The sequence below is a fragment of the Arvicola amphibius genome, chromosome 12 (assembly GCF_903992535.2).
Source record: "Arvicola amphibius chromosome 12, mArvAmp1.2, whole genome shotgun sequence".
Taxonomy (NCBI): Eukaryota; Metazoa; Chordata; class Mammalia; order Rodentia; family Cricetidae; genus Arvicola; species Arvicola amphibius.
The window spans coordinates 97,768,893-97,789,767 of NC_052058.2; positions in this window are offsets into that span (position 1 = coordinate 97,768,893).

Sequence of the window (20,875 nt, forward strand, 5' to 3'; positions counted from 1 at the left end):
ACATCCCTCCATCTTGTGACATTGTCACTCAAAAGCATTGTGAATGTTCATTCACACAAGGACAGAGAGGTGGTGCTAAGGAATACTAAAATGAGAGGTGTGTAGGCACCAGAGAGATGATGTAGTCATAAAAATACTTTGTCTTGTAAGCATAAGCACCTGAGTTAGAGACCCAGAACCTGTGTTCAATAGCCAGGTGTGTTGTGTTTGTTATCTCTGCAATGGAAGGGCAGAGACAGTACTCCTGGGGATCCTTGGCTAGCCCAGTCTATCTAAATCAGCGGGCTCCAAGTTCAATGAGGGACTTGGTCTCCAAAAATAAAATGGTGAGAGAGGAAGAAAGGTATCTGATATTGGCCTTTGGCCGCTGCAGAAATCCAAAACCATGTTTCCCCAACCCCTACTACATAGAAGGGGGGCAGGTTCATAAAAGGAACTACAGGTAAGGAATCATGTTAAGTGTTTGGTGGTAATGGGGCTCAGAATTAAGATGAAGGACTTTCTGAACTCAAAGGGCTTGCCACAGCCCACAGAGTACATCACATGGGCTCCAAGCTGACTCCACTCCATAACTTCTGCTGTCCTTGGCAGTCACCACTTAGCACTGATAACTCTGAAATGATGATTCTCCTGTCCTGCTACAACTTTCACCAATAGCCTCTCCTAGGCTCTCTTGAGTGACTCTACCCCTGTCTTATGAGCCTTCGCTGCTCTCCATGACTGTGTTATGTCTTCAAACCATCATGATCTGGGACACTCTTGCAGATTTCTATGCTTGCTTGCTAACACAAGTTAGAGTTTTATCTCCACCGGACCACAGCTTCTGTTTGCTTACCCTGAGAAAACACTTCCAGCAAACTTCAGTGATGTTGATATCTTCTTAACCACAGGTGATTCTTCAGCTCTAGCTGACAAGTATTGATTGTGCCCGAAAAGCCAAGGTTTCACTTTAGCAGTGGTTCTTATTTTGACCCTAATTGAGTCCTAGCTTCCCTATAAAGTTTCATGAGCTACGCCTCCATCATTCGCACTGTTCCCAACACTCTTCTGCTATAAACTCCCGTAGAAAAGCCCACCGAACTCTGAGATCTCAATGGCTTTCCTGGCCCAAAGCTCCAAAGTCCTTTGACAATCCTGCCCCAAAACACATGGCAGAGTCTATCACAACAATACTCTACAAACTGTACCAATTTTGATCTTACTTAGGGTTTCTATTATTGTGATGAAGCAACTGGGGGAAGGAAGGGTTTATTTCCTCTTCCAATTTTTAGTTCATCATCTAGGGAAGTCAGGGAAGGAACTCAAGACAGGAACCTGGAGGCAGAAACTGATGCAGAGGACATAGAGGAGTGTCTGTTACTACCTTGTTACTTGGACGTTGTTTGCCTGTCTTCTGTCTTTCCTTGTTCATGTGTGTGCTCACCTGAGCTAACTATCGTAATTTTGTATAATCACAGGTCTCTAATATTATGTCTTATTTTATGTGTTTTCCAGGCATGGGGAAATGATAATATTCTTTTTTATTGTTTTAATTTCAGTATACAGTTTTCCATTCTCCTTCCTTGTTCCCTTCTCCCCTCTCCTCTTCTACCCTCTCCCATGACCCCCACACTCCCAATTTACTCAGGAGATCTTGTCTTTTTCTCCTTCCTATTTGGATCTATGTATGTCTCTATTAGTGTCCCTTTGTTGTCTAGGTTCTCTGGGGTTGTGAATTGTAGGCTGGTTTTTAATTGCTTTATGTCTAAAAACCACTTTTGATTGAGTACATATTATATTTGTCTTTCTGTGTCTGAGTTACCTCACTCAATGTTTTTTTCTAGATCCATTCATTTGCCTTCAAATTTCAAGATGTCATTATTTTTTACCGCTGACTAGTTTGCGATTCTGCAATGTACCACAAGCTGGTGTAGCTATCCTAATATCAGTCAAAGGAAATGATAAATTTCTAATGAATCAAAAATAGTAATTATCAGTTACTGCCAAAAACTTTTCTAGGTCATAACTGGTCCCCAAAGTACTTTGAAAAACAAATTGCTAAATGTAATGGAACATTTCCTAGTTACTTCTTAAAGTACCTAAGATTTGGGAACAAGTGGACTGTTAGTTTAGTACTAATGTTGGCTTTGAATATTCTGTCTCTGTCAGTTTGTGTGTGTGTGTGTGAATCTTACAGAAATATCACTTTTTAAGATAGGTGCAATTATCTTTAAATATCAGTATTATCATTTCCTGTCTGTGTCTGACCACCCCTCAACCTCATCACAGAAATTCCAAGTCAGCCTCTCCTTCCATCCTTCCATTGCTGACTCTATTCTCTCTCTCTCTCTCTCTCTCTCTCTCTCTCTCTCTCTCTCTCTCTCTCTCTCTCTCTCTCTCTGTTTTTCAAGACAGGGTTTCTCTGTACCTTTGGAGCTTGTCCTGGAACTTTAGACCAGGCTGGCCTTGAACTCTCAGAGATTTGCTTCTTTTTGCTGCCCAAGTGCTAGGATGAAAGGCATATGCCACGACCACCAGGCTGACTCTATATTCTCAATGCCTTATGAACGTTGAATTTTGGACATGTCTCTACATCTCACTGATTTATAAATTAATATTTTCATTTCAAAATGTATTGTTCCTGTCATATTCTTACTTTATAGTTATCCAAGCACTTGAACAAAATTTTAGTAGTATTTATATTTTTGTAATCTTCAAGATAACCATAAAACAGAAATGTACAGTAGTTAAAAATGAATTAATTAAAATCAAAGTATATCATTATAGGAAATCAACTTGTTCTACTTAGGTTTTATCTTTTGAACCATGACAAAGTATCTTGACATAAGCCATTCAAAGTAATAATCACAATGATGATAACACTTCAATCAAAAAACATAATTCATGGAATAAGGAAATGGTTCATTTGGTTAATTCGTTGCTGCACCAGACAAATGGCTGGGGTTTGAATGCACAGAACCCTTGTAAAAACTAGGCTCCAGTAGCACAGCTGTCTATAATCTCATCAATCCCCTACTGGGAGACAAGAGACAGAAGCCAGGAACTCACTGGAAGTTGGAAGCCTAGCTAGCCTGGCTTCTGTAGTAGTGAACAAGAGACCTTGTTGTGATACAAGATGGGCGGTGAATACCAACACCCACAATTGTCCTATGACCTCCAAACATCTCCCCAGCACACATACATAAGAAAAAGAATTCACATCAAAATACCTAAATCCAGGTTTCTTTTCCACAGCCAAAGTGTCAGGCTTGTGCTTCGACTGCACTAGAATTTCCTCAAGGCTCAAGTTTCTTCCAGGCTCTCACATCAAATTACTTAGCTTTGTACAAGACATGGGAGGACTGATGATTTCTAGCCACAGGCAGCCCAGCAGCCCAGCCTCACCTGGATTTCTGAGATAGATGCCTTTCTTTCTTTTTTTTTTTTTTTATTTAAAAAATTTCCATCTCCTCCCCTCTTCCTCTCCCTTCCCTCCCCTCCCCTCCCCCCATACCCTCCCTCCCTCCCTTTTCAGGCCAAGGAGCCATCGGGGTTCCCTACTCTATGTTAAGACCAAGGTCCTCACAACTCCCCCCTGGTCCAGGAAGGTGATCAAACAAGCTGAGAAGGCTCCCACAGAGCCTGTCCATGAAGAATAGTCAAAGATCAGCGCCTTTGTCCTTGGCTTCTCCATCAGCCTCCACCGTCGGCCACATTCAGAGAGTCTGGTTTGGTCTCATGTTCCATCAGTCCCAATCCAACTGGAGTTGGTGATCTCCCGTTAGTTCTGTCCCACCGTCTCCATGGGTGAACGCACCCCTCACGGTCCTGACTTTCCTTTCTTTCTACTGAACTTTCAGAGACCCAGTCAGGCTGTTTTCTCTAAAGAAGGTTGAATGCTCACAAACCTCTCACTGTTGATTTCACGGTTCAGAGGGGATTATCCTAAGAAAGAAATTCCTAAAGAAAAAATTCAGTATTAAGCCAAGAATGCCTCTAAAAAATTTTACAAAAAAAAATTCATTTCTGACCCAACCATATCATCATTTTCTGAAGCAAGAACTCATTGATCTATAATTACAGTGCATAGAAATTAATCTTAAAAAGAAAAAATATGGCTCAAGTGTGCAAATCAATGCAGTCGAGAAGAAAAATGGACTCCCAGAGACTCTGGAGATGTTCACTAGAAAGAAAGGAGAGGCGACAATTGAATTCCAGTAAAATTTGAATATAGAGAGAAAATGAAATCCTTTTGTTCGCACAGTTTAATTCCTGAGAAGAGTGCCCAGGGGGAGAAGCTGCTGTAATTTTAATTCTATTCCCGATGCAGAGAAATGCTCTAAGATTTTTTAAAAAAATGACCCACAACTTATAATAAATAAAAGAGCATATTATTTAATGAGAATGAAATAAAATAGCTTTATTCTCCAGACACGGACAACTTTTGTGCATATCAGTTTGTTAGCTTTGAAAGTTCCTCTGCTTGTTTTTCTCAATTGGCAAAAAGATTATTGATGTGGCTTTCTCATATAGGGCAGCATCACCTCCTCCTCAATTCTGCTATGGAAGGTGACAGGTGGCAATGACATTTTTAACTAGAATACCTTTCATTTAATCTTTGACCATTTCGTCTACATCAACAGTGCACATTATCATAGGCATCCCAACAGTGCTTCTCCAAGATCCCCAGCATCTCCACTTCCCTTCTCCCTTCCACTCCTCTCCAATATTTATTTATTTGTAAGTAACTGAGTTCACTTCCTTCTGCAGCAGACTGCTGACTGATCCTGGCGCAATCTTACTCATGAAGCATACACACTGTGGGTGAGTGACAGCCATGTCGTGCCCAGAAGGCAGTCTTTCACAGCACTGCCCCCCACCCTTCAGCTCGTACATTCGTTCTGTGCCCTCTGTCATGTCCTCGAGGGTCTTTGACAGTGGAGTATTGATATGCACATCCCATTTAGGGTTAAACACTCCAGTCACTTATGCTCAGCAACTATCCTGGAAGGTGATCTACCTTCTCTCGAGCGTTAGCGTAGAAACAAAACTCAAACCTGCTGCATCTATGTTTCTAAATATTTTTACAGTATCTGACTTTTTAGGGAACTGTAATGTCAAATTATGCCACAATAACTACAGCCAGCCAGTTGAACAATAAATGCAAAAGAAAGAAACATTTATGGAAATCTTGACACGTGGAACAAACTGTAAAATTAAATATGGTGTGGGGAAAAGGGGAAACTATAGACTTTGAAAAGCACAAACTTGAAACTATCTTTGCCTCTAATAAAATGTGAATAATAAATTTTTAAAATGAAATTTTTCTCAGGGATATAAATGTAACAATATTAAATTCTAAATCATGAAACAAGCTACCCAAACTAAATGATACCCAAAATGACCATGTCCATTGAGAGTGTCATTGGGTCAGTAGAACAACAGACAAGTGATGGAGAGAATAAGGAACCATCTCTGTAAAGACTTCCACACACACACCACAAAACTTTGATATACACCCTCCTCCCCTGAAATCTGCTGAGAATATCTGAGAGAGAGATAGAGAGAAATGCATACACACACACATACAGAGAGACACATACACAGAGAGAGACACACACATACACACAGTTACACACACCTACACACAGAGAGAGATTCACACACATACAGAGAGAGATACACACACATACACGCATACAGAGATACACAGAGACACACACAGAGAGAGATACACACATATAGAGAGAAAGGTACATATACATAGAACGAGAGACACATACACAGAGAGTTACACACACCTACACAGAGAGAGATATACACATGCAGATAGAGATACACACATTTACAGAGAGAGATACACACACAAACACACACAGAGATACACACATACACAGAAAGAGAGAGATACACACATACAGAGATACACACAGAGACACATACACAGAGAAAGATACACACACATATATATAGAGAGGTACATATACATAGAGCGAGAGACACATACACAGAGTTACACACACACACAGAGATACACACACATACAGAGAGAGACACACACACATACACAGAGAGATACACACACATACATGCATACAGAGATACACAGAGACACACAGAGAGATACACACATATATATAGAGAGATACATATACATACAGCAAGAAACACATACACAGAGAGATATACACACATACACACAGAGAAATACACACACAGAGAGATACATACACATATACAGAGAAAAATACACACACAGAGTAAGACATATAGACACATACACATACAAAGAAGGGAGTGCTCATGTCTGAAATGTCTGTGTGTATGAGCACTGGCTGTGTAAGCAAATTCCAACAGTGGTTTAAAATCCTAGGCGTGGCTTCCCTAGCTTGTAACCATTGCACAGTGGGGTGAGAGACAGGATGGCTGGGGCTTGCTGGATGCCAGTCTCACTCTAGGCTCAGTGAAAGACCCTGTCTCAAAGGAATAAGACTGAGCATGGCATTTGATGTCTTCCTATGTCCACCATACACATACACACATACACACAAATACACACTACACACACATATATACACACTTCTCACATACATCTCCAAACAAAATGCATGCATACTTGCATCCTCAGTAAATCTGCAGTCAGTGAAAAATAATACATTTGATCTAGGGACACAACTCACTTGTTGGAACAATTGCCTAGTATGCACAAAGCCCTTGGATTAGTCTCCTAATAATTAGTCATCCTGTAAAACTGGTTGCTGCGGTAATGCCTGCATTCCCAGCTTGCAAATTAAAATCAGAGGCTAAGATGTTCCAGATGGCTGTTGGTGACATAGCAAACCTGAGATCAGCCTGGACTCCATGAAACCTTCTGCAAATGCGACAGTGGATTTCAGTCCTCAAAGTTTGTTCTTCCTGCCACTGCTGCTGTGCACCAGCTGGGATGAACCCAGGATGAACCCGCCTGGGCAAGTGCTCTCTCACTCAGCTCGAGCCCCACCTTATAGTTTTCTTTTTTTAGAATTTTTTTTATATTTAAAAATTTCCATCTCCTCCCCCTTCCCTCCCCTCGCCTCCACCCATACCCCCCTTCCTCCCTCTCCAGGCCAAGGAGCCATCGGGGTTCCCTACTCTATGTTAAGACCAAGGTCCTCCCAACTCCCCCCAGGTCCAGGAAGGTGATCAGCCAAGCTGAGAAGGCTCCCACAGAGCCAGTCCATGCAGAAGAATCAAAGCCCAGCACCTTTGTCCTTGGCTTCTCAGTCAGCCTCCACCATCGGCCACATTCAGAGAGTCCAGTTTGGTCTCATGTTCCATCAGTCCCATTCCAACTGGAGTTGGTGATCTCCCTTTAGTTCTGTCCCACCGTCTCCATGGGTGAACGCACCCCTCACGGTCCTAACTTTCTTTCTCATGTTCTCTCTCCTTCTGCTCCTCATCAGGACCTTGGGAGCTCAGTCCGGTGCTCCAATGTGGGGCTCTGTCATTTTCTTCATCTATCGCCAGGTGGAGGTTCTATGGTGATAAGCAAGAAATTCATCAGTATGGCTATAGGAACTGGCCTTTTCAGGCTCCCTCTCCTCAGCTGCCCAAGGAAATAGATGGGGGCGTCTCCCTGGAAACACGGGAACCCCTCTAGAGTCAAGTCTCATGACAACCCTCAGATGGCTCCCTAAATTAAGATATATGCTTCCCTGCTCCCATATCCACCCTTCCTGTATCCCAAGCATCCCATTAATCCGAGCTCCCCCCATTCTCCCCTTCACGCTTTTCTCTCCCCATCTTCCCTTGACCCCGTCTCGCCCCACCCTCAAGTTCCCAATTTTTGCCCTGCGATCCTGTCTACTTCCAATATCCAGGAGGATTACTATATGTTTTTCTTTGGGTTCACCTTCTTATTATCTTCTCAAGGATACCTAATTATAGGCTTGATGTCCTTTAATTATGGCTAGAAACCGATTATGAGTGAGTACATGCCATGTTCATATTATTGGGTCTGGGTTGCCTCACTCAGAATAGTGTTTTCTATTTCCATTCATTTGCATGCAAAATTCAAGAAGTCATTGTTTTTTACCACTGAGTAGTATTCTAACATGTATATATTCCACAGTTTCTTCATCCATTCTTCCACTGACGGGCATCTAGGTTGTATCCAGGATCTGGCTATTAAAAATAATGCTGCTATGAACATAGTTGTACAAATGCTTTTGTAGTATGATTGGGCATCTCTTGGGTAGATTCCCAAGAGTGGAATTGCTGGGTAGTGGGGTAGGTATATTCTGAATTTCCTGAGAAACCGACACACTGATTTCCAAAGTGGTTGCACAAGTGTGCATTCCCACCAGCAATAGATGAGTGTACCCCTTACCCCACCACCTCTCCAGCAAAGGTTATCATTGGTGTTTTTGATTTTAGCCAATCTGACAGGTGTAAGATGGTATCTCAAAGTTGTTTTGATTTGCATTTCCCTGATAGCGAAGGTTTTTGAGCATGATCTTTAGTGTCTTTTGGCCATTTGAACTTCTTCTGTTGAGAATTCTCTGTTCAGTTCAGCGCCCCATTTTTTAATTGGGTTAATTAGCTTTTTAAAATCTAGTCTCTTGAATTCCTTATATATTTTAGAGATCAGACCTTTGTCAGTTGCAGGGTTGGTGAAGATCTTTTCCCAGTCAGTAGGCTGCCTTTGTGTCTTAGTGACAGTGTCCTTTGCTTTACAGAAGGTGCTCAGCTTCAGGAGGTCCCATTTATTCAATGTTGCCCTTAATGTCTGTGCAGCTGGGGTTAAACGTAGGAAACGGTCTCCTGTGCCCATTTGTTGTAGAGTACCTCCCACTTTCTCCTCTATCAAGCTCAATGTGTTCAGATTAATATTGAGGTCTTTAATCCATTTGGATTTGAGTTTTGTGCATGGTGATAGATATGGATCTACTTTCATTCTTCTACAGGTTGATATCCAGTTATGCCAGAGCCATTTGTTGAAGATGCCCTCTTTCTTCCATTGTGTGCTTTTCGCTCCTTTATCAAAAATCAGGTGTTCATAGGTTTGTGGTTTAAGATCCGGGTCTTCTATATGATTCCATTGGTCGACTTCTCTGTTGTTATGCCAATACCAAGCTATTTTCAATACTGTAGCTCTGTAATACAGTTTGAAGTCAAGGAGGGTAATGCCTCCAGAAGTTCCTTTATTGTATAAGATTGTTTTGGCTATCCTGGGTTTCTTGTTTTTCCATATAAAGTTGATTATTGTCCTCTCAATCTCTGTGAAGAATTTTGATGGGACCTTGATGGGGATTGCATTGAATCTATAGATTGCTTTTGGTAGAATTGCCATTTTTACTATGTTGATCCTCCCAATCCAAGAGCAAGGGAGAACCTTCCATTTTCTGGTATACTCTTCAATTTCTTTCTTCAAAGACTTAAAGTTCTTGTCAAATACATCCTTCACGTCCTTGGTTAGAGTTACTCCCAGATATCTTATGCTATTTGTGGCTATTGTGAAAGGTGATAATTCTCTGATTTCCCTCTCTGCTTCCTTATCCTTTGTGTATAGGAGGGCAACTGATATTTTGGAGTTGATCTTGTAACCTGCCACGTTACTGAAGGAGTTTATCAGCTGTAGGAGTTCTTTGGTGGAGTTTTTGGGGTCGTTTATGTACACTATCATATCATCTGCAAATAATGAAAGTTTAACTTCTTCCTTTCCAAATCGAATCCCCTTGATTCCCTTATGTTGTCTTATTGCTATTGCTAGAACTTCAAGCACTATATTGAAGAAATAAGGAGAGAGTGGACAGCCTTGTCGTGTTCCTGAATTTAGTGGGATGGCCTTGAGTTTCTCTCCGTTTAATTTGATGTTAGCTGTCGGCTTGCTGTAAATAGCCTTTATTATATTTAGAAATGACCCTTGTATCCCTAATCTCTCCAAGACCTTTATCATAAAGGGGTGCTGAATTTTGTCAAATGCTTTTTCAGCTTCTAATGAGATGACCATATGGTTTTTTTTTTCCTTTAGTTTATTTATATGATGCATTATATTAATAGATTTTCGTATGTTGAACCAGCCCTGCATCTCTGGCATGAAGCCTACTTGATCGTAGTGGATAATTTTTCTAATGTGTTCTTGGATTCGGTTTGCCAGTATTTTATTGAGAATTTTTTCATCAATGTTCATGAGTGAGATTGGCCTGTAATTCTCTTTCTTGGTTGAGTCTTTGTGTGGTTTAGGTATCAGGGTAACTGTAGCTTCATAGAAGGAATTTGGCAGTGACTCTTGTGTTTCTATATTATGAAATACCTTAAGGAGTATAGGTATTAGGTCTTCTTGGAAGTTCTGGTAGATTCTGCATTGAAACCATCTGGTCCTGGGCTCTTTTTGGTAGGGAGGTTTCTGATAACAGTTTCTAATTCTTCACGACTAACAGGACGATTTAGAGCATTTACCTGGTCATGGTTTAACTTTGGTATATGGTATTTATCTAAAAAACTGTCCATTTCTTTTACATTTTCCAATTTAGTGGCATACAGGCTTTTGTAGTAAGATCTAATGATTCTCTGAATTTCCTCTGTGTCTGTGGTTATGTCCCCCTTTTCATTTCTGATCTTATTAATTTGCGTGTTCTCCCTCTGCCATTTGATTAGTTTGGCTAAGGGTTTGTCAATCTTGTTGATTTTCTCCAAGAACCAGCTTTTTGTTTCATTGATTCTTTGGATTGTTTTCTGTGTTTCTATTTTGTTGATTTCTGCCCTCAGTTTGATTATTTCCAGTCTTCTACTTCTCCTAGGTGAGTCTGCTTCTTTTTTTTCCCAGAGCTTTCAGGTGTGCTGTTAAGTCACCAATGAGTGCTTTCTCCATTTTCTTTAAGTGGGCACTTAGTGCTATGAACTTTCCTCTTTGCACTGCTTTCATTATGTCCCATAGGTTTGAGTATGTTGTGTCTTTGTTTTCATTAAATTCAAGAAAGACTTTTATTTCTTTCTTTATTTCTTCCTTCACCCAGGTGTGGTTCAGTAGTTGACTGTTCAGTTTCCATGAGTTTATGGGCTCTCTGGGGGTAGCATTGTTGTTGATTTCTAAGTTTAATCCATTGTGATCCGATAAGACACAGGTGGTTACTAATATTTTTTTGTAACTGTGGAAGTTTGCTTTGTTACCAAGTATATGGTCAATTTTCGAAAAGTTTTCATGAGCCACAGAGAAGAAGGTATATTCTTTCCTATTTGGGTGGAATGTTCTATTGATGTCTGTTAAGTCCATTTGGTTCATTACCTCCATTAAGTCTTTCAATTCTCTGTTAGGTTTCTGTTTGATTGACCTGTCCCTTGGTGAGAGAGGAGTATTGAAGTCTCCATCTATTAGTGTGTGTGGTTTGATGGCTGCCTTGAGTTCTAGAAGTGTTTCTTTTACATAAGTGGGAGCTTTTATATTAGGGGCTTAGATATTCAGGATTGAGACTTCATTCTGATGGATTTTTCCTGTTATGAGTATAAAGTGTCCCTTTCCATCTCTTCTGATTGATTTTAGTTTGAAGTCAACTTTGTTAGAAATTAGTATGGCCACGCCGGCTTGTTTCTTAGGTCCATTTGCTTGATAAACCTTTTCCCAACCCTTTACTCTGAGTAGATGTCTGTCTTTGTGGTTGAGGTGTGTTTCTTGTAAACAGCAGAATGTTGGATCCTGTTTTCGTATCCAATCTCTTAGCCTGTGCCTTTTTATAGGTGAATTGAGTCCATTGATATTAAGTGATATTAATGACCAGTGGATGTTAACTCCGGTTGTCTTTTTTTTATTTGGTAGTAGAGATTGTGTGTTTCCTTTCTTTGAGATGTGCTGGTGAAGGGTCGCTAGATGTCTGAGTTATTTTGGGCAATGCTGGACTCCTTTGTTAGTGATTTTCCTTCTATTACTTTCTGTAAGGCTGGATTTGTGGCTATGTATTGTTTAAATTTGTTTTTATCCTGGAATATTTTGTTTTCTCCATTTATAGTGAATGAAAGCTTGGCTGGGTATAGTAATCTGGGCTTGCATCCATGGTCTCTTAGTGTCTGTAGCAAATCTATCCAAGCTCTTCTGGCTTTCATGGTTTCCATTGACAAATCAGGTGTAATTCTGATAGGTTTCCCTTTATATGTTACTTGACCTTTTTCCTTTGCAGCTCTTAATATCTGTTCTTTATTCTGTATGTTTTGTGTTTTGATTATTATATGGCGTGGGGATGCTTTCTTTTGATCCAGTCTATTTGGTGTTCTGTAGGCTTCTTGTACCTTCATAGGAACATCCTTCATTAGGTTGGGGAAGTTTTCTTCTATAATTTTGTTGAATATGTTTTCTGGGCCTTTGAGTTGTAATTCTTCTCCTTCTTCTACCCCAATTATTCTTAGGTTTGGTCTTTTCATGGTGCCCCATATTTCCTGGATGTTCTGTGTTAAGAATTTGTTAGATTTATTTTGTTCTTTAATCTGTGAATTTATTTCCTCTATAGTATCTTCAGAGTCTGAGATTCTTTCTTCCATCTCTTGTATTCAGTTGGAAATACTTGTCTCTGAAGTTTCTGTTCGTTTACTCAGAGTTTCCATTTCCAGTCTTCCCTCAGATTGTGTTTTCTTCAATACCTCCATTTCATTTATCAGGTCTTGTACTGTTTCCCTTACCTGTTTGATTGCTTTTTCTTGTTTTTCTTGGGTATCTTTGAGAGATTTATTTATTTCATCTACCTTTTTGTTTGTCATCTCCATTTCTTTATGGCAGTTTTTTACCTCCTGTTTAAGGTCCTCTATTATTTTCATAAAGTACTGTTTAAGGTCGGTTTCTTCTATATCTTCTGGGGTAGGGTGTTCAATTCTTGTTGTTTCGGGATGTCTGGATTCTGGTGATGTCATATTGCCTTTCATGTTGTTGGAGGAGTTCTTGCATTGGCGCCTGCCCATCTCTTCCTTCAAATGAAGCCGGGAGGTGCTTGGTGTCTTAGACCAATCTTTTCTGTGACTGAATCTGGTTGGATCTCCTCAGTGCCAGAGCAGGAGCTATTCCTTGCGGCACAATCTGAAGAAGCCCGCACTCCCTTGCAGGAATCCTCAGACCTGCGTGGAGGCCAGAGTCTGACCCCTTTGGGTGGATGGCCATAGTAAGGGAGCAGGACACCTGAAAACACTAGGGAAGGCTTGGGAGAGGCAGGGACGTGAGAAACAAAGACAAGCCTGCAGAGGGAGCTGGGGGAGGGGGTCTGTGCTCTCTTCCAGGGCAGGTTGCCCCAGGGTAGCATTCACTCACCAGTCCAGATGGAACTCCACTGCACAGGATCAGGGATTCCAGGCATCCCAGGGAAGCTGCCAGGACAAAAAGCTATAGTTTTTTTTTAAATTATTTTTTTATTATTCTTATTCATCTGTCTGTGTGAGTACCTGTGAGGGCCACAAGAGGGCTTTCTGCCCCTTTAGCTGGGAGTTACAGTTCCATAGGAGCTGACTAATGTCGGTGCTGTAAACCAAACCCAGGTCCCCTAGAAATGCTCTTAACCACTGAGCCATCTCCCTTGCCCCTCTCCTACTAATAGTTCTTTTCTCAAATTCACTTTGTGAGTGCTCGGCCTTGAATTCCTTCCAAGGTCTTTGTTCAATTCTTCAAAAGGGAAGAGAAAGGAGAAAGCATTAAAATGAATTATAGGGAAGATTATCTAACAAATGTTGTCATAACTAAGTTGGTTCTCTTAATTTTTTTTCTTTCACATATTATTCGGAAGTAAACTCAGAAGGATTACCATGTAAAAATAATACAGTAAGTTACAAAGGTGAAAACCCAGAAGATTTGATTGAAAATATTTAATAAATGTGTACTTCAAATGGTATTATAAACACTTTAAAAACAATCAACAAAGTGGAAAATTATATTTGTAAAAATATTCATCCTAATAAAAGGTTAATAGCTATTCTCTCAACAAAGCTTACAAAACTGAAATTAAATGAGTACCTTAATTTTTCCCCAGTCAGTAGATAATTCACAAAAACCTATATACGAATAGCTAATAATCACATGGAAGTCTTCCAAGTCAGCTAATCAGAGGAATTCAAACTAAAACAATGGGAAACCCACTTCATGTTAACAATAACAACTATTATCATTCCTCCCTCTCTTCCACTGGACTTTGGGAGAGCAGCTCAGTGCTTCCAGGGTGGGATGAAGGGAAGGGGGAGGGATCAAGAGGATGGATGAGAGTGGGAACTGGGATTGATATGTAAAATGAGAAACGACTGCTTTTTAAAAATTAATTAATTAAAAATTAAATGAAAGTATTCATTTACAAAAAATAACATATTTCTGATGAAATGTAAATATGCACTTCTGGCTTGTCATATCCTGTCATTCTTCCTTTATTTTTGTATTAAGCAAATCTTTATTCAGCAGTCACTGTGATTAAGATGTCTGATATTTGCTCCATGGATGTAGCTGAGTAGAGTGCTCCTTAGAATAAGAAGTCCCTGGGTTCAATCCCCAGCCCTGCAGGAAAGAAAAGCAGTAAACAATCAAAAGACTGAGCATCCAATTAGTCTGTACATGTACATCTTTCCCCATGGGCTCTGTTGTTCTCCTGTGAGACCTCAGGGCTGCTGCCTGGTTTTAGGTGAATTCCTGTTAGAAACTGCAAAGACAACAGCAGGCTTGCATAGGAGCTGAAGGATTACCCTTGGGAAAGGAATTATTAGGAGATTGAGCCCTGAAGGAAGGAGCAGGCCTTCAGTTCAGCAGAGGGGCCGCTCAGGAGAGACTGAGGTCATGTACAGCATGGCAGGGGCCTGAAGGAAAGAGCCTCCTAATCCATAGAACAAAGAAGGTGTCTAGGTCTGCTCAGCTCCGCAGGGGTTGACAAGCTTCACATCACATGGTTTACCCTAGGAGACTGCTGACATGGAGGTGGGCACGAGGTGAGACCACAGCTTCAAGTGCCTCTGTCCTAGGCAGTGGAGGAGGGATGTGGGCCTTGTTCTTCCACCAGTGCTCTAACCAGTCACAGCAGGAGACTGCCAGGTCTTTGTTGTTACTGGACCAGGCATAGGGGACATAGTCTGATTTCGTCTATGTTGCTCCATCTGATATCTTAAAAACACAGGCCAGTGATCTAATTCCCTACTCACTTCAATCATTACTAACATGTCGAATGACTTCTGTCCGTGAGTGAAAGAAAGTCTTTTGCTTCACTGAGGACAGAAAACAAGGAATTAGCTTCTGCTTGTCACTACGCTCTTACGGTAAACTCAGTGTGTTCAACAACACAGACTCCATAATTCCCTGTCTTATAGCGCTAGTGTCACAGGTCTTAAGTGAATTTCCCCAAGCTAATTTCCTAGAAGGTGCTGGAAGGCTAAGTGGCTTTTCTACAAGCTCTCAGAGAAAACCCAGTTTTTTGTTTGTCCTGTTTTACGAAGGGACTCTTTTCCTTGGCTACTTGTCCTCTACCAGAATCAAAGTCAATGGAGAGCCACTCAGTCTTTGTCTGGATTCCTTCTCCAGTTCCACTGTGGTTCCTCCTTCTCACTCACTGACCTTTATTATTTTGGAACTATCCTGATAATCCAAGTCATTTCTTTATTTAAAGATCAGATGATTAGCAATCTCAATTCCATTTCCAACTGATTCTTCCTTTCCATGTAATAATCACCTTCTCCCTAGGATTGTGATATGCATGCCTGTAGCAACAGGGCCGTTATATAGTTGAACACAGTCATAAACTAGAAGAACGCACTTGGCCTGAATATTTTTCTCACTTTTGAGAAATCTCGTGTACCCCAGGCTATCTGGAAACTAGCTTATTTGTGTGTGTGTGGGGGGGGGTGGTGTGTGTGTGTGTGTGTTTGTATTTCTGTGTGGTATATGTGTGCATGCACTTGTTGGGGGAGGCGAGGGATCCATTTGTCCAAACTGGCACATGTGGAGGCCATTGGGTGTCTTCCTCAATGGCTTCTACCTTCAATTTTGAGACAGGCTTTCTCATCATTTTAGCAGAATGGAATATCGAGCAAGCCCCTGGGATATGCCTTGTCTATCCCTGCCTTCCATACTAGTATTACAGGTCCTCAGAGCTACAGCAGGCTTTTTGGTAGCTCTGGGAACAGAACCCAGATTTTCACTGCATAAGCATTTTGTCCACTAAACTATCTCCACTCATAGCCTTTATATTTGCTATACAGCTAAGAGAATTTTAGCTTCTAATCCTCCTGTTTTCGTCTCCTGAGTGCCAGCCAGGACTACTGCTGTAAGCCATCACACAGTATCAGTGCCGGAGATTCCTTCCAAATAGAACACTGCATGACAGTGAAGTACCCCAACAACTCAGATACAATCCCTGTTCTGGTTGTTGTTTGTCTTTATTATGTTTCGTATTTATGTCATTGTGCAAGATGAACAACTTCTCTTGGACTCTCGGTCTTTATTTCCACAATTAGAGAAACAACCAAATAAGCTATTGCGTAGATTAAACATGTATACATCAAATAGAAAGCATTTAGTAAATTATTATTATTAGAATTATTTTGAAAATCACCAATACTTTAGCTTAAATTCAGACTTATTTTCACACAGTCCATTAACACACATCCAATGAAGCAAATATTAATTTCTAAACCATCCATAAGCTTAAACAAGAAAAAAATCAAAAATCTATTTCATGGTAAGAGTCAGAGGGCCTGGAGAAAAAGTTCAGCTCCTAAGAACCCTTGCTCTCTTTAAAAGCTTAGGAGTTTGATCCTAAAACCCATGGGTAGCTCACAAACTCCAGCTCCACATGCTGATTCCCTCTTCCAGATGCTTTGTCTACTTATACACATATAAATATACATAAAACTCAAAAAATAATCATTGTACTAATAACACCCAAACTAATCCCCACAAACACATATATTTTATTTAACAAATTTCAGTGATACCACCAGTGAGTTACTTTGATAACACCTAAGCTGTTATACATCAATGAGTTGTATCAATGGTTTTCCAGGCCATAAATATATATATATTGAGGAACAAATAAATTAAAAAGCCAATAAAGCAAAGTTGAGAAATGATTATTTTTGAGATAGGTTCTTAATTTATAGTCCCAAATGCTCTTTTCGAAATAATATTTTTACTATTTTGAGGTCAGATAATTCACTCTAAATTACAGATACAAAACAGTTAAAATTATATAAAAAAAACTCACTGCTTACATGTGAATTTCCTGATGGTTGTGTTATAGCCTTGCATGGCATTTGTTACGTTTGCCCTGACTGTTTGGGTTGAAGGAGCACTACCACTGCGCAATGGTAGAGAAGGTGGCACCTACAGTAAAGAGAATAGAACAGTGAAATAAACTGCACACTGTGTTAGTGGCAAGAAAAGATTTCGAGAAAGCAGTGACAGACATAATGAGATGCAAGAGAAACTCATTTCATCTTAAATATAGCTCAAGACAGAACAAATATCTGCGCTTTGAAATCAGCCTTTCTCAGTTTTGCCTACTTTTTATAGTTATGTCTATTCTTTCAACTCAGCATCATTAATCTTTTCTTATTATTTATTTTAGGATCTCCATAAAACTATTTTATGTCACAATAAATTTCCATTAATTATATATTATAACCCTACATTTTGGGATTTTGCCCTGGTCACCTTCAAATTAAGCCCTTTACCACCCTTTACCCACAATGTAGTACTGTTCTCCAAACATGTTTAGAGCCAGGAAACTCCATGTGAATTAAGAAAGAATGTCGATTCATATAAAACCAAATATGGATAATGGCAGAGCTATGAGACACAGATAAATAAAAACGAGATAACCTGAAGTGTTTGACAGTTCCCTTTACTTTGTTATGGAACTTGGCTGGACGAGGTGTCTTTAGCAGTCAGCCATGTTCTGTGTGCTTAGAAAGCTTATCAAAGGATGTTCCAGGCACATTCATAGGCTGGATGATCTAGTCAGGTTTTGCCTTTGGTGTTGCTTTCTAGCTGGAAAAACTGGGCAGGAGCATTATCCTGAACTTACCTGCGAGGAATGTTCCAGCACCTCTGGGTTCCAGCCTATCTACCCTACTTTCTTCATACATTCACTGAAATCCCATTAATTTCCTACTATGAGAGAATTTTCACACTGGCCAGACAGAATTTAATGTATTCAGAGTTTCAAAGTCTACTAACATGTGGTAGCAAAGGTGAAATATGTACATCAGCATTCAGAAAAAGAATAAGATTGTATCTCTGCACGACAGAAGCTTTCACACAAAGGTAAGCCTGAAGATGAGTCTCCAGTGCTGCTCTCTACAAGTAAAGAACCAATGTCATACAGTCTGGGCTGAATAACATTTTATGCTAACGAACGCTTGAGCTCCAGGCAATCTTTTTTCCTTCTTTCTCCTCACATGTAGGCACACACATTCACATGTACATACATACATATTATACACACACACACACACATACATACATGAGAGAGAGAAGACATAATATCAAATTTATTTTTTAAATGTCTTTTTAAAAATATATATTATAGTTAACAGGACAGATAGAAGTGAACAAAAGAAGGAGCTATGTTCTGTAAATACTGGGTAAGACAAATGACAAATAAGTAAGTAAAATACATACTATAATGATTCTTTTTATAGATAGTTTTAATTATGGATTAAAACAAAGCAGCTAAGAAGAAGAGAATGGCAGAAAATGTCAGGATCAGATGAGGTTTATCATCTCAAAAAGCTTTCATTGGGAGCAGACTTATTATTATTGTCATTTTTTGTTGGTTTTGAGACAAGTTCTGACTGTAGCCTAAACTGACCTCCTACCTCAGCTGTAGCCTAAACTGACCTCCTACCTCAGATGTTCCGTTATGACAAACCTTCCAATATCTTCCTAATCCTTAGTACTCTTCTGAAACAACATGCACCAAGGGTACATGTGTTTAAGCCTGTTTCCTTGCACTGCTATATTTAGTAGAGAAAGGAATGAACTTCACATAAGAAAAGGACAGGGGTATGGTGGAAGGAGAGAGTCATTTGTATGAGACAGTCTCAGACTTAGGAATGCCATGAAACTCTCTAAGTAATGGTCGTCATCCCCATCATTTCCTCTTCCTTTCTCTAGGATGGTGGGAGAGCCTCTGAAAGTTCTTCCTAGTCTCTGAAAGTTACTATCAGTATTCAATGGGTATATATATATATATATATATATATATATATATATACATATACATATATATGTATATATATGTATATATTCATTCAAACAACAACTACAGAGACTCAGTTCAACAGTCTTGAAAGTTTATGACTGCAGCTATTTTTCAACCTGCTATAATCTCTTCTGTTCCAAGGAGGAAGAAACCAATAGGACTTTGTCAGTGCAAAAACCACAACTCTCATACCAAAGGAAAAAGAGATAGGTTATTTTGGAGCCAAATATGAGTCGTCAATGACCTAGGAATAGCTTCAGGTTCTCCAGATTCCACCTTCCAATGAAGCATCAATTTGGGGGAAGTTTTCATAGAAACATAACAAAAAAGACCATAAATCAACATACTTTTAAAATTAATTGGTGAAAACACCTGGTAGGTAGGGCACAGAAAAGCAGGGGACCCTCAACTACAAGGCTGCAGATGCTCTCAAAAGGGCATCTTTATCCTTTTGGTTGGTGGGAGCTAGGTGTCTGTACAGTCCAACTTATTTACTTAAAAGTCATAAAAACGTTAGTTCACACAAGAAAAATGGCAATAAATAGCTATTAAAGGGCAAGTATGGCCAAGATAATTTGACTCTGTACTTGCAACATTTCAAACTCTCTACGAACACTAAAGTTTTAGCTAGTTAATTAGCCTTGCAAAAGCTTCACCCTACGTCACTGTTGTTTCCAGGAATTTTTATTCATCTATTTTGTTTTGTGGGGCTTTTAAAAATAGAGAAATAACTAATAAGTAATGTCTATTTTGAGCTGAAGGTATTTCTTTTGGAATAATTATTTTCATGAAAGTATGATGATGGTAAGAGTTCTTGCCACAGATGGTGTCCTAAGTGTTTTTGCAGGAACTATCTCTTTTGGCTTGCCAAGTAACTACACAAAGAAAGCATCTTTGCTCTGTATGAAAGATTCATCCAGCAGAGTCAGTCAATTATTTATCAAACCTCTCCCATCTTCCTGGCAATAGTCTGTGCTGAGATACTGAAGCTAACAGGACTGACAGAAACACTTGAGGTGGGAACCTATGTTATATAATAATCAAATAAGATTAGCCATAAATAAGTTAGGATATGTACTACATTACATTTGTTTCAGACAATGCTAAATATTTTACTGCTAAATATTATAGATTAAATCTAAGCAGAAGGGAAAGATAGAAAATGTCATCAGGTCAGACTAAGATTTGCAATTGCATGTTTATTTCTTTTGGGACATAGTCATTTATGTTTTATTCTTTTCATTTATTTTGTTTGGGGTCCAGATGTATAGGGCTTATTGGTCTGTTTTACAATGCTTCTTCCTCAGCCTCCTGCACGCTGATTACAGGCATGTGTCTTCATGCTTGGCTGTAAGACTTGTGTAGAAATTTGCTTTCAGATAGTGTCCCATCATGGAGGGGATCTTGTTAAGGTACATGATGTTCTAAGGGGAAGTGAAGCATACTGAGAAATAAACAACTCAAAGGCTTCAGGAAGTCCCAGAAACTGACCAGATTCACTAGCTCTCCCCTGAACCCCAGGCACGGAGTAGGATGCCTAAGAGGCACTCTCAGACAATTCCAGTTGCCTAGAAATGGTTCAGGCTAGCTTAGCCCCGTGGAAAGTTTATCCATGCTGTGGTGGGCTTTGGTGATAAAGCTTTCTCAGGTTTAGGATTCATGGGGACACTGATACAGATTGTCTTCTAGAGCAAGAAGTATGTATACCAATG